Source organism: Dasypus novemcinctus, chromosome 7 (assembly GCF_030445035.2).
Source record: "Dasypus novemcinctus isolate mDasNov1 chromosome 7, mDasNov1.1.hap2, whole genome shotgun sequence".
NCBI classification, from domain to species: domain Eukaryota; kingdom Metazoa; phylum Chordata; class Mammalia; order Cingulata; family Dasypodidae; genus Dasypus; species Dasypus novemcinctus.
Genome location: NC_080679.1, coordinates 114,766,252 through 114,779,578, shown reverse-complemented (window position 1 = coordinate 114,779,578; position 13,327 = coordinate 114,766,252). Strand labels below are relative to the sequence as shown.

The window sequence follows — 13,327 nt, the reverse complement described above, 5'->3', positions numbered from 1 at the left end:
TGTTACATTTTTTAGTTTTCCTTCTAGTAATATACATTACCCTAGATACTCTCTTCTAACCACTGTCATACCCACATATTAACACTGCTAGTTACAAACACTGTGGTGTGCTTTCACCATTCCTATTCATTTCCAGTGACTTACAAACTTTTTAGCAACTCTGCACAACTCTGCACAGTGACTTACAAACTTTTTAGCAACTCTGGAAGATGATAATCTACCATCACCTTTCCATTCTTTAACCTCATTCTATTTTCTGGTGACCTATAATCTATTTAACTCCATGAGTTTACACAATATATTTTGTTTATAATAGCACAATCATACAGTTTTTGTCCTTTTATGTCTGACTTGCCTCACTCAACATAATGTCTTCCAGGTTCTTCCATGTTATCACATGCTTCACAACTTCATTTTTTCTTACAGCTGCATAATATGCCATCATGTGTATACACCACAGTTTGTTTATCCATTCATTGGTTAATGGACAACTGTGTTGTTTCCATCTTTTGGTAATCATGAATAACGCCACTATGAACATCATTGTGCAGATGTCTATTCATGTCACTGCTTTCAGTTCTTTTTGGTATATACCTAGTAGTGGTATTGCCAGGTCACGTGGCAAATCTATATTCAACTTCTTTAAGAACTGCCAAACATTCCTCCATAGTGGCTGTATCATTCTACATTCCCACCAACAGTAAATAAGCATTCCTATCTCTCCATATCATCTCTAACACTTGTAGTTTTCCATCTTTTTAATAATGGTCATTTTAATAGGTGTGAAATGATATCTCACAGCTTTGAGTTGCATTTCTCTAATCGTTAGTTATGATGAACTTTTTTTCATGTTTTTTCTTAACTATTGATAATTCTTCTTTGGACAAATGTGTACTCAAGTCTTTTGCCCATTTTTGTCTTTTTATTGTTTAGTTGTAGCATCTCTTTACATATCATGGATATTAAACCCTTATCAGATATGTGATTTAAATATATTTTTTCCCATTGAGTCAGCTGTTTTTCACCCTTTTTGACCAAGTCCTTTGAGGTACAAAAATGTTTAATTTTGAGGAGATCCTATCTATTTTTTCTTTTGTTACTTGTACTTGTGCTTGTTGCTTGTTGCCTGTTCTTTGGGTGTAAGGTCCAAGAAAGAACAACCTACCACAAGATCTGAAGATGTTTTCCTACATTTTCTTCTAGTAGTTTTACAGTTCTGGCTTTTATTTAGGTCTTTGATCCATTTTGAGTTGATTCTTGTATAAAGAGTGAGACGGGGTCCGTCTTTCATTCTTCTGGTTACGGATGTCCAGTCCTTCCAGCACCATTTGTTGAAGAAACTGTTTTGTGCCAGTAGCTTGGACTTGATAGGTTTTTCAAAAACCAGCTGGCCGTAGAAAAGACTGTCTATTTCTGTAATGGCAATTCTAGTCCACTGATGAGTATGTCTGTATGCCAATACCATGATGTTTTGAAACATGTAGCTTTGTCATATGTTTCAAAGTTAGGCAGCAAGAGTCCTACCACATTGCTTTTATTTTTTAGGACATTTTTTTGGATATTCAGGTGCATTCCCTTTCCCTTCCGAATAGGTCTGGCAATTATCATTTCTATTTCTATAAAGCAGGTTGTTGGAATTTTGATTGGTATTGCATTAATCTATACATCAGTTTGGGTAAGACTAGCATCTTCGCAATATTTAGTTTTCCAATCCATGAACACAGAATGTCTTTCCAATTGTTCAGGTCTTCACTGATTTCTTTTAGCAGTGCTTTGTAGTTTTCTGCATATAGGTCCTATACATCTTTGGTTAAATTGAGTCCTAGGTATTTTAGTCTCTTTCTTACTATCATAAATGGAATTTTACCCTGATTCCCTCCTCAGATAGTTCAATGCTAGTGTAAAGAAACATTACTGATTTTTGCATGTTGATCTTATATCTTGCCACTTTGCTGAACTTGTTTATTAGCACAAGTAGCTTTGTCATAAATGTTTTGGAATTTTCTAAAGATAGGACCATGACATCTGCGAATAGTGAGGGTTTTTCTTCCTCTTTTCCTATTTGGATGCCTTTCAGTTTTTTTTTAATGGCTAACTGCTCTAACTAGAACTTCTAGTACAATGTTGAATAACAGTGGTAACACTGGGCAACCTATTTTTGTTCCCCATCTTAGAGGGAAAACTTCCAACCTTAACCCACTGAGTACAATGTTAGCTGTAGGTTTTCATATATACACATACCATGTTGAAGAACTTTCCTTCTATTCCTATCTTTTTAAATGTTTTCATCAAGAAAGGATGCTGAATTTTGTCAAATGCCTTTTTTTACACCGACAGATTATCATGTGGCTTTTTTTCCTTCAGTTTGCATAATACGTTGCATTATGTTAATTGATTTTCTTGTATTGATCCACTCTTGCACACCAGGAATAAATCTCACTTGGTTGGGCTCTACAAGTCTTTTCATATGCTGTTGGATTTAACTTGCAAATGTTCTATTGAGAATTTCTGCATCTATTCATTAGAGCAATTGAATAGTACAAGAAAGAATAGTACTTTTCTTGTACTATCTTTATCTGGCTTTGGTATTAAGGTGATGTTGGCTTCATAAATGTGTTGGGTAATTTTCCCTCCTCCTCAATTTTTTGGAAAAGTTTAAACAGGATTGGTGTTAATTCTTCTCGAAATGCTTGGTATAATTCACCTGTGAAACCATCTGATCCTGGACTTTTCTTTGTTTGGAGATTCTTGATGACTGATTCAATCTCTTTAAATGTGATTGGTTTGTTGAGTTCCTGTCTTTCTTGTAGCATCAATGTAGGTTGCTTGTGCATTTCTAGGAATTTGTCCATTTCATTTAGGTTGTCTAATTTGTTGGCAGACATTTTCTCATAATATCCTCTTATGATCCTTTTTATTTCTGTGGGTTCAGTTGTAACATTCCTCTCTTTCATTTCTGCCTTTATTTAGTTTCATTTTCTCTTTTTTTTCTGTTAGTCTAGCTAATGGCTTGTCAATTTTATTGATAACCTCCAAGAAACAGCTTTTGATTTTGTTGATTTTCTCCAATTTTTTTGTTCTCTATTTCATTTATTTCTGCGCTAAGTTTTATTTCTTTCCTCATGCTTGCTTTGGAATTGGTTTTTGCCTGTCTTTTATTTTTGTTATCCTTCCTGACATTTTGCCTACTAAATATAAAAACATGTTCTAAAGTTATAGAAATTAAGATTATGTGTATGGTACAAGTCAAAGAAAAGGTCAGAGCAGGAATTCCAGGGTAGATGGTAGTACAGGGAGTTCTAGGATTCAGTCCTTCTACCAAAACAACTATTACACAGGCAGGAACTGTCTGGAACAACTATTTTGAAACTCCAGAGGCCAGAAAAACAATGTACAGCATCCAGGTAAGAGAGGAGAAAGAGGCTGATTAACTAGAATAAAGAACAGTAAATTGCTCTGTGTGGCAGTTACTGGTATCCATTCTCCACTCTCACAACAGGGTGCCTTGGGGTTTAGTCCCTGGCTAGCTCACTGGGGACATAAAAATCCTCTTCCCCAACAAGAGGAGTGACATGGCTAATCACTGATTACTACTTTTGATTAGCAAATTCGGATCATTGGGGGCCTTGCTCTGAGGATTACTATTGTTTCACCCCACCTGTATAAGGGCAGTGGTATCCATTGTTTCAATCATGCCCTAGACAAAGGCAGTGGCAAGTATTATTTCAACTTCACCAAAAAAGGGGTAGAGGCAGTGGAGATTTAAAGATGTAGTGCTTCCTCAGGGCTACAGACGACAGTTAGCTGAAGAGCAGCATTTGCTGGGCAGTCAGTAAAGCTCAGCTTTGGGGAGTCATTGGAGAAGCTTTTGGTGCCCTTTCTGTTCTCCTGCCCAGGTGACTTTGGAGCCAATCTGTGCCCCCTTCATGGGTCACTGGAATATTACTGAGCCAAAAAAAGGAATGACATCCTGATACATGCAGCAAAATGGATGAACCCTGAGGACATAATGTTGAGTGAAACAAGGCAGACACAAAATGAAAAATATTGTATGATTTCTCTGATTTCAAACAATTAGAATACACAAACTCACAGAGATAGAATCTAGAATACAGATTACCAGGAAACAGGGCAGAGATAGGGAATGGGAAGTTGAAGCTTAAGGTTCCTATTTAGAATGATGGAAATGTTTTAGTAAAGGACGGTTTATGGTAACACAACATTGTGAATGCACTTAATAACACTGAAATATAAATGAAAATGATTAATATATGGTAACAGAATAAAATTTTCTTTAAAAAATTCATGGAACTGCACTATACAAACACTGAATCCAAAGTTAAACCATGGACTTCAACTAGTAGTACAATTATAAAAATGTGCTATCGTCAGTTGAAACAAATGTCCCACACCAATGCAAGCTATTGGTGGTGGGGTGGTATATGGGAATCCTGTATTTTATGCATGATTGTTCTGTGAACCCACAAATTCACTAATTAAGAAAGAAAAAAAATTATTTTCTTAGGGAAAAAAAGGAGAAGACAAATCAATAACAGAACCAAGTACATATGCTAACTGTGAATATGATACATATATTTTGATTTACTGGGTGGGGGAGATAGAATCATCCAAAAAGTTTTGTTGGGACAACTTACCAGCCTTTAAAACAATGCAACTGGATTCTTACTTTGTTTCTTATATCAAAGAAAATTACAGATGAAAAATAAATTTAAGTTTAAAAAATATACAATATTAAATATTTTTCATTATTCTGGGGTGGGGAAAGCATTTCTAAAACCAGAAACTATAAAGGAAAATACAGATTTAATTTAAACTTCTGTGTCACAGAAAACAGCATAAAAGAAGACGAGTTTCAAAATGGGAATAAATGCTTACAAAATATGTGCCAAAAAGCTAATAACCTAAAGAATAATTCCTTTAAATTAAGAAGGATAGATGGCAAGGGTATAAAGTCCAATGGACAATGTAAAAGATGGTCAACATGATCAGAACAAATAGATACAATGAAATTAACAAAGGGTGGCCTTTTTTAAAGGAGGTTACCAGGATTGAACCCAGAACCTCATACATGGGAAGCAGGCTCTCAACCACTGAGCTACAGCTGCTCACCAATGAGAACTGGTTTTTTCATTTGTTTGTTTTTGTTTTGTTTTTAGGAGGTACTGGGGATTGAACTTGGATCTTGTATGTGGGAAGCAGGCTCAACTAGTTGAGCTACACCTGCTCCCCTCAAGTATGGCTTTTTACTCTCAGATTGTATAGGATGAAAGATGGAAATAGGTGCTCTAAAACACTGTTAGTGGGAAAGAAAATGGGCACATCCTTTTTGAATTATCTAATAAATTATATTTAAGGGACAATCAGACAAGTATATAAAGATAATGCATATCACAATGTTGCTCATAATAATAAGTGGAAACAATGTAAATGTCCATCAGTAAGGAATTGGTCAGAGCCATATCATCAGACCCCGATTCCATCTTTCTTTTTGTCTTTCATTCCCAATACCTTCGGGTCAACAATTTCGACACCATATAATGAAATACTAGGTATCCATGAGAAGTAATATTTGATATTTATTCAATATTATTTAATTTTATTGAATGAAACATACCCACAGCTTACTGTTGAGTGAAAAAATAGTTTACAAAAGATCAAAGCAGTATGATGCTATTCATACATAAGTCTGTACCAATATGTAGAGATATATTTGTAAGAATGTTCACCAGAATTTACAGTGATTATATAGGACTGCAGTTAACTTTTACTTTTTTTTAATATTTTCCTGAGTTTTTAAATACAATGAGCATGAATTATGCTTATAATCTGGAAACAACAACCAAAAAAAAAAAAACTGTTTCATTTGCAATAAAAAGACATAATTTGGATGGTGCATACCAGTTAAGACTAAACATATCATAAAAAACAACTTAAAAAAACACATCTGTACTTCGAAAAAGGCATGCTTATGGTACAAGAGCCTGATATAGGAAGCCTAATATATTTTTTTCTAATGCCAGTGTATCAAATTGTACTAAATCTGGATTATGCATTATCAAAATGATTCCCAAAAGAAAGCAACCTAAATTTGGTCTGATTTTTGGCAGAAGCAAAGGAAAACTATTATATTCATCCTCATCTAGCTCTCATCACTGTAATAGTTCAGGCAGTGGTTCTTTTTCTCCTGGAATTTCTCAAATTAGTCCCTAACTGAGCAAGCTGCCTCCAGTCTACTTCTCATTTACCCTTTCTACCTAGGATTGCAACACAAAAGGCAGTATGATGGTTGTTCTATGTGTCTATTTGCCTAGACTACAGTATCCAAGTTACTCAAAAAACAGTAATTTAGGTGTTGCTGTGATTTTGCAGATATGGTTAATAAATAAAATATAATTTTATGCAGTTTAAGGAGATTACCTCCATAATGTAGGTGAATCTCGTCCAACCATTTGAAATGCCTTAAGAGCAAAACTATAGGTTCTCTGAGGAAGAAGAGATTCTGCTTCAAGACAACATCATCACCTCCTGCCAGTTTCCTGCCCTACAGATTTCAATCTTGCCAGCCCCCACAACTGCATAAGACAATTCCTTTAAATAAAGCTCTTTACTAGTTCTGTTTCTCTGGTGAATTTTCTGAAACGAAAGATAAGAGGAAACAGGGCAGACTTTCTCCAAATACAGAATGCATGCCATAAAGGTAATCAAATTTAAAAATTTAAAAACATTGTATCTAAAATTTAGCAAGTTCGTGGACTGGATTTGAAGGTGAGTGGACTCCCAGTTTAAACTCTTCCCAGTGCCTACAATGGTACTTCTCAAAGTCTGTGGCTAAACGATTCTGAATCTCAGAGCAAGGAGCATAAATCTGCATTTTTAGGAAGCATATTAAAAGTTAAAATACATTTTATATTACGGGGGAAAAATTCAAATGCCTTTAGCATAGCGTATAAGGCACTATCAGAATTGTCTCATCTTATACCCTACTTCATACAGTCCTCTATGATATCATGAAGTCTTTGTACAGGGTCACAAACTCAAAATAATGGATGATATCCAAAATATTTAATTTTGGGTGGTATTCAAAAGAATTAGAAAACCACCATTTTGCCCAGTTTTTTTTTTTTAATTGATTCATATAATTCCTAAAAGCTAAAATCCTAAAACCATTAGGTGACCTAGGTATTCCCACAGTATCTGAGAACTACCTCCGAAACTATCTGCTAATCACAAAAAGATAAAAAGCCATCTTTACAATGGATAGATTTGTTACCACTCTAAGGAAATCAAACTTAGTCATAACTAATGCTAGGACAACTGGTCATTACGTACATCTAGACAGGATGTAATCAGTACAAAGGACACAGCATCAGTACTTTTTCCCAAAATTGTTCAGCTTGAATCTAATCAAGTCTTGAGTCCTAACTTATAGTTCGTAAGTTGTACTACGAATCTTCACATCTTCAACAACATAAGGAAACAGTTAAATCCACAAAGTGGGATAATCTACAAAACAGGTCCTTCCCAGTAAAATGAGGATAATGACAACCCCATAAAGAAGTTATGAAAATTAAATGAAATTATGAATGCAAAGTACTTACCACAGTGCCTGATACATAAATGAAATACATAATGAATAAATGTCAGCTATTAGTATTATTGCGTATGCACTTCTTGTCTTGTTGACTACAGAGTAAGCTTTTCAAAACAGATTGCAAATTCCTCAATACCATCCACAGCACCATTGCAACGAAAAGCAAATAAAACACATTTAATAATTATCTACTGGGAGCCGGTGTGGCTCAGCAGTCGAGCCAAAGCTTCCCACATATGAGGCCCTGGGTTCAATCCCTGACCCTGGTACCTCAAAAAATAAATACAAAGGGAAATGGATGTGGCTCAACCAATTGGGCTCCCATTTACCATACAGGAGGTCCAGTGTTCACTGCCCAGGGCCTCCTGGTGAGGGCAAGCTGGCCCACATGGTGAGCTGGCCCAAGCAGAGTGCCAGCCCACTCAGGAATGCAGCCCTGCACAGGAGTGCCACCCTGCATGGGAATGTTGCCCCACAGGAATGTCACCCTGGATGCGAAAGCTGCCCCATGCAGAAGTGCCGGCTGAGGTGGAGAGCTGGCGCAGCAAGATGACACAACAAGAGACACAGAGGAGAGAAAATAAGATGGAGCAGAACAAGGGAGCTGAGGTGGCAACACAGAGTAATTGCCTCTTTCCCCACTCCAGAAGGTCCCAGGATCGGTTCCCACAGCTGCCTAAGGAGAATACAAGCAGACACAGAAGAACACACAGCAAATGCACACAGAAAACAAACAATGGGGGGAATAGGGGGAGAGAAATAAATGTAAAAAAAAATTAAAATTAAATTAAAATTAAAAATAAATTACTACCTACTGACCAGCAATAATGGAGAACCCTCAAATGGAAGCATGAACAAATGAAGCACTGTTAAATTTCTTAAAACCAGAAGAGACCTTAGCAAATGTAGCATAATCCAAAACCACCATTTTATAGTAAGGAACCTCCAGATACCAATTGCATATCATTTCAAATAAAATGATTAAGGATGAGAATATGAGAATATATTTAAAGAAAAGGGAGGGATTTTCCTGTTGTAGTTCTATATCTAATTACTAATCTCTATTTCACTAACTGTAAATTAAAAGCATTAACAAAAGTATGAATTGTCACTACCTCATAAGAATGCTTTTAGGATTCAACACACACACAAAAAAAAGCATAATCAAACTCCTTCAATTGTTCTCAGACTAGTTGTATTTCTCAAACCCCACAAATTAATTAATTCACATAAGTATTAACCTTATTCCATATAAAGTGATATGGCTCCAATTCAGTGATGAGTTAGAGATGGCTTAGACAGCTTGTAAGAGCTGACTGCTAAATTTTCAAGAATATTTGCATGCTGTTCATTAAAAAACAGCCACTATTAAAAATTAAATTATATAAACTTACATTTAACAAAATTATATTTTTAAAAGGTTATCGTGGCAGTTTGAGATTATTTATGAAAGAAAAAAGATTGTTTGTAAACTGGTCTGTTCCTCTGGTTATGATACCCTTTGATTGTATTAAATTCAAAGATTTTAAGTTTACTCGATTACATCAAGGTTAGGGCTTTTGACTGGACCACATCAGTAGGGCATGACTCTGGTTGAGTCCCTGCCCCCTTGGTGGGCTGATATAAACCGACACTCACTCAAGACGAAGACACAGAAAAAGATATGGAAGAGGAGAGAACTTGGTCATTTCGGTCCTGCCTTGTGACAGAAAGAAGGCTCAAATAGCTAAAGCCCCAGGTAGAGAGATGAGCCATTTGCTTGATAGTTTGCACCCAAAGAGGAAAGACCAGGCTGAGCAGCTGAGAAGGCGGAAAAGCCAGGCAGATTTCCAGCCATCTGGCTTCAACACGTGGCAACAGACTTTAGTGAGAAAGCAGCCTTTAGCTGGACTCTTTAGGGCCTTGAAACTGCAAGCTTTTACCTCAAATAAGCACCCCTTAGAAAAGCCAACAGGTTTCTGGTACTTTGCATCAGCACTCCTTTCGGTGGATTAATACAGCAATAAATATTCAAAACTCATCACTTACTAATTACCTAACTCCATTTTATTATTATCGATGCTCTTCTGGTCATTTATGTCTACTGTATCTGTATGGTGGAGAAATTATTTAGTAGTGTATTACCATGCTTCTCTTCCCAACTCAGCATTCAGCAAAGTCATGTGATAGCTTAAAATAGGCCATGGTAGAAGTATTTACACCAGGGAAATAGGGAAAGTCCAATTTTTTTGCAGTTAGTTGATAAACATTTACCAGCATAACACTATTCTAACCCATAATGAACTTATTTTAAAATAAACTTGCTTAAAAGGAACTTACTTAAAAGACAAGAAAAAACAAGTGCTAAGAAGTGTTAAAAATAGGGTAGCCATACATCCTGATTTTCCAGGATGTATATCTGGTTTATATCTGCTGTAGATCAACTCACAACATGCTAATTATTTTTGCCCACCTTCTCACTCTCAAAACTGTCCTAGCTTGTATGATAAATTACTCACTTGGTGATCCTAGTTTTAGATGCTTGATATTTTACCCCATAAAAGGTAAAGGATGGTTCAAAAAGAAGGAAAGGCCATTGGTTCCAGAATCCAGGGATAAAATTTTATGTTTCTTCCTATGTTTCTGGCATATAGTGGGGAGTTAATAAACATTCAAGAGATGTTATGAGCAGTGGTTAAGAGCTCAGAAATCAGACAGACGTGGATTTAAACCTCAGCTCCAAAATTTGTTGATTAGGAGTCTCAGGTCTTAACCTCTTATACCTAACCGAGCACTGATCTCAATTATTAAATGGCAAATAAAAATGCTTATAGGTTGCTGCAAGGAAAATGTACTTCAAGCAATTAACATCATGCCAAGCTCACAGGAAACACAATACAATTGTGGCCATCATTACTATTTTCTGGATTTATTTATGGAAGAGCTCAGGACAGAAAAATAAGAATCTGTAGAAACTATACCACTAAATTGTCACTGAAAATTCTAACTGCGTCAAAAAGCAAGACAAAGCTTCGCTTGGGACCCACAACACCATTTGGGTGAAAGATACGGTTATGTCCCTATATCTAGAAGGATTACACTATAAAATTTATCATCTAATTTGTGTGTAAACACAACTTACAAGTATTGGACATAGACTTATTAGTGCTTTAGTAAAAATAGTAAAAGAAAAACCATGCTCATTTTAATCCAGAGGTTTAAGGGAAAGAGGAAACCAAATAAACGCACAAAACTTGACTAAAAAAGACTGCTGAATTTAGGGAGAGAGTGAAAGAACCAGTAACGTTACCATTAATGTTGTTGGCCTCTTCCTTTCTCACTAAGTTTGAACAAGAAGCCTGGCTTTTTTTGGCAATACTCTATCCCCAAAGGCCTAATTTAGTGCCTAATTCTGCTCAATTAATACTTACAAAATGATTTATAAGAGAAAAGTCTCATTAAAATTACACAGAAAATGAGTAAAAATGTATCTGAGAAAGTCTCAGCTAAAATGATGAGAGAACGAGATAGATCCGAAAAGTCTCAGGAAAACCGATGGGGAAATGAGAGTTGAGAATGAGTTTCCAAGGTTACTTCAAAGCGAACGTCTAACAGCATTATGGCCAACTTTGCATTCCTAAGTGTGCGTGGGGGCGGAGGGGAGGGAAAACCAGGGTCTAAGGTTCTAAGTTTATTAGGTTATGGGCTCCTAATCTTTATAACGATGACTTAAGTGTTTGAGGGACGCATTACTCAAGAAATGTACGTTGATGGGACCATCCCTTAGAATCAAACCTTAGTTATCACCTCTCTCCCCCACAAGAAGCCTTTGCAGAACATTTGCATATGCAGTACAATTTTTAAAGTGGGAGGAGTTAACTCAGAACTTCCGAGCCCCATCTTTTTAGTCGGTATACGAGGCACTTTCCACAAGTATTTGGATACACTATAATAGTGAGCAGGCCAAGAAACAAGAAATAGGGGACTCCAGGATTGAAATGTAGGGCTGGAGAGTGGCATGACAGTCTTGAGAAGTAACACCATCCCACTTCACCTACTCTTTCTTAAAATGCGATTAACTCTCCCACGAAAGCCACCGACTTGCCCGCCACGCCGCTCCGGGACCACACCTGGGTGTATTCACTGCAGATTCTTCAACTCCCGCTACAGGTTTAGGATGAGTCCTCCCATTAGCGGAAGTGATGTCAAAGACACAAACTGAAAGTAAAGAGAGTTCTAATTACCGGGTATCTAAAAATCTTACGATGTTGAGGAAACTCTACTGACCTTTTTCTCTATCTCTTAACTGTTAAGGCTGCGAAAAGGATTCGCCACGAGCTTTGGCGGCACTAGTTCCCCGCCCCAAACCCAAATCATTCAAAACTTTGTCCCTTTCCATTGGCCAAGGAGGCGGTACCAGCACCTTATGGGAACTACAATTCCCGTCAAGCCTCGCGGGAAATAAGGGGAGGAAAGCGTACGGGTGGGGGCAAAGCACGATGGGATCTGTAGTCCGTCCACGCCAGGCGATCGCCCAGCCCTTAGCCACTGAAGCTGGAGAAACCAGGTGTTCGGGTTGCAGAACCCGTTACCGCTAAGGATAGGAGCCAAGTCCTTAAGCAACATTCTTCATTTCCCTCAACATGGAAAATGAAAATAAGCTCCTTGGTACCAAAATACTATAAATGCTCCCTCCTTAAAAAATATGGTTTTCTTTTTAATAGCTCCAGCTCAGTAAAGACTCCCGAAACTCCCCCACCTCAGGTTCCAACTCGTGGGAAAAGGTGGCCCTTTTACAAGTGGGCAAAATGGCTGTCCTCTTAGTTTTACCATTGGTTGTCTTCTGCGTCCTTCAAGGGCGGATATTTGTCACGGATTGGTCCTTTCCCCCTTGAGGGTGGAGGAAGACTCGGCATGGCTCTCCCGCGGCCCGGGAGGAGATAAAGGGGTGGAGAGAGAGGCGTTTTTTCAATACTGATTGGAGGATTCTCATGTCTTTCCATGGATATACAATCTATGATTCGTCGGCTTCCCCTCGAAGCGAACGGGGGGCGGGGTTAGTGCGTGGTGGGAAGGGGCGGGATTTCGCCAGTCGCGGCTGCCGCTGGAGCCGGTGTCCGGGCTGGTGATGGGGTTAATTCCCTGTCGTGAGACTCTCGCTTGCACCTACCCAGCCCCGCCGTCGTCCCGCCGCGCCGCGCTCCAACCGCCTCCTCCTCCTCAGTAACGCGGGTAAGAGATGCCCTCCCCTCCCCCCTTCAGCTCCCCGGGAATAACGCGCCTCGCTCCCCTCCCCCGCCCGCCTACCGGTAGCGCTAACGGAGCAGGAGGCAGGCAGGGGAGAGATGTGGTGTGTGGGAAGGTGGCCTGTCCCGCCGAGGTGTCGGCGCTCCCGCCAGGGCCCCGCCGAGGTCCTGCAGCTGCTGCCAGCCCGCCGGGAGCCCGGGTTCCAAGGCAGCCCGCCGTGCCTGGCCCGCTTCTGCGGCTGCAGCTGTAGTCACTACCTTCTGCCCACCGCCCCCAGCCGGGGGCCATGTGAAAAGCAAGCCCCTCGAGGCCTAGCGGAGGAGGCAGGCGAAAGGTTCTCGTGTCCCTACCATGGCTGCTGCTGCTGCTGCTACTACAGCTGCTCTTGCAGCCCCAGGGACTCGGGTACCAGCCACAAGAAGGCCTGCCAGGAGCGGGTGCCGTGCGTGCTTCTGCTCTCCCGGGTGCCTGACGCCGGGGCCCCGGGCT

General features: G+C 38.9%; 1 protein-coding gene across 4 annotated transcripts in view; it reads right to left on the bottom strand.

The window, feature by feature from the left end:
- Positions 1–13,066, bottom strand: part of ZRANB3 (zinc finger RANBP2-type containing 3) — a 362,849-nt gene extending 349,783 nt beyond the window's left edge. The window contains exons 1-2 of one of the 4 annotated variants that reach the window (XM_058301088.2): positions 12,899–13,066; positions 11,722–11,809 (exon numbers count right to left, since the gene is read on the bottom strand). The gene's annotated coding sequence lies outside the window, so the exon portion shown is untranslated. Of the gene's footprint in view, positions 1–11,721; positions 11,810–11,878; positions 11,956–12,898 lie in introns of those variants that run through there. The other 3 variants (XM_058301085.2, XM_058301086.2, XM_071216475.1) reach the window with 3 other exon arrangements.
- Between the last annotated feature and the right edge of the window lie 261 nt (positions 13,067–13,327).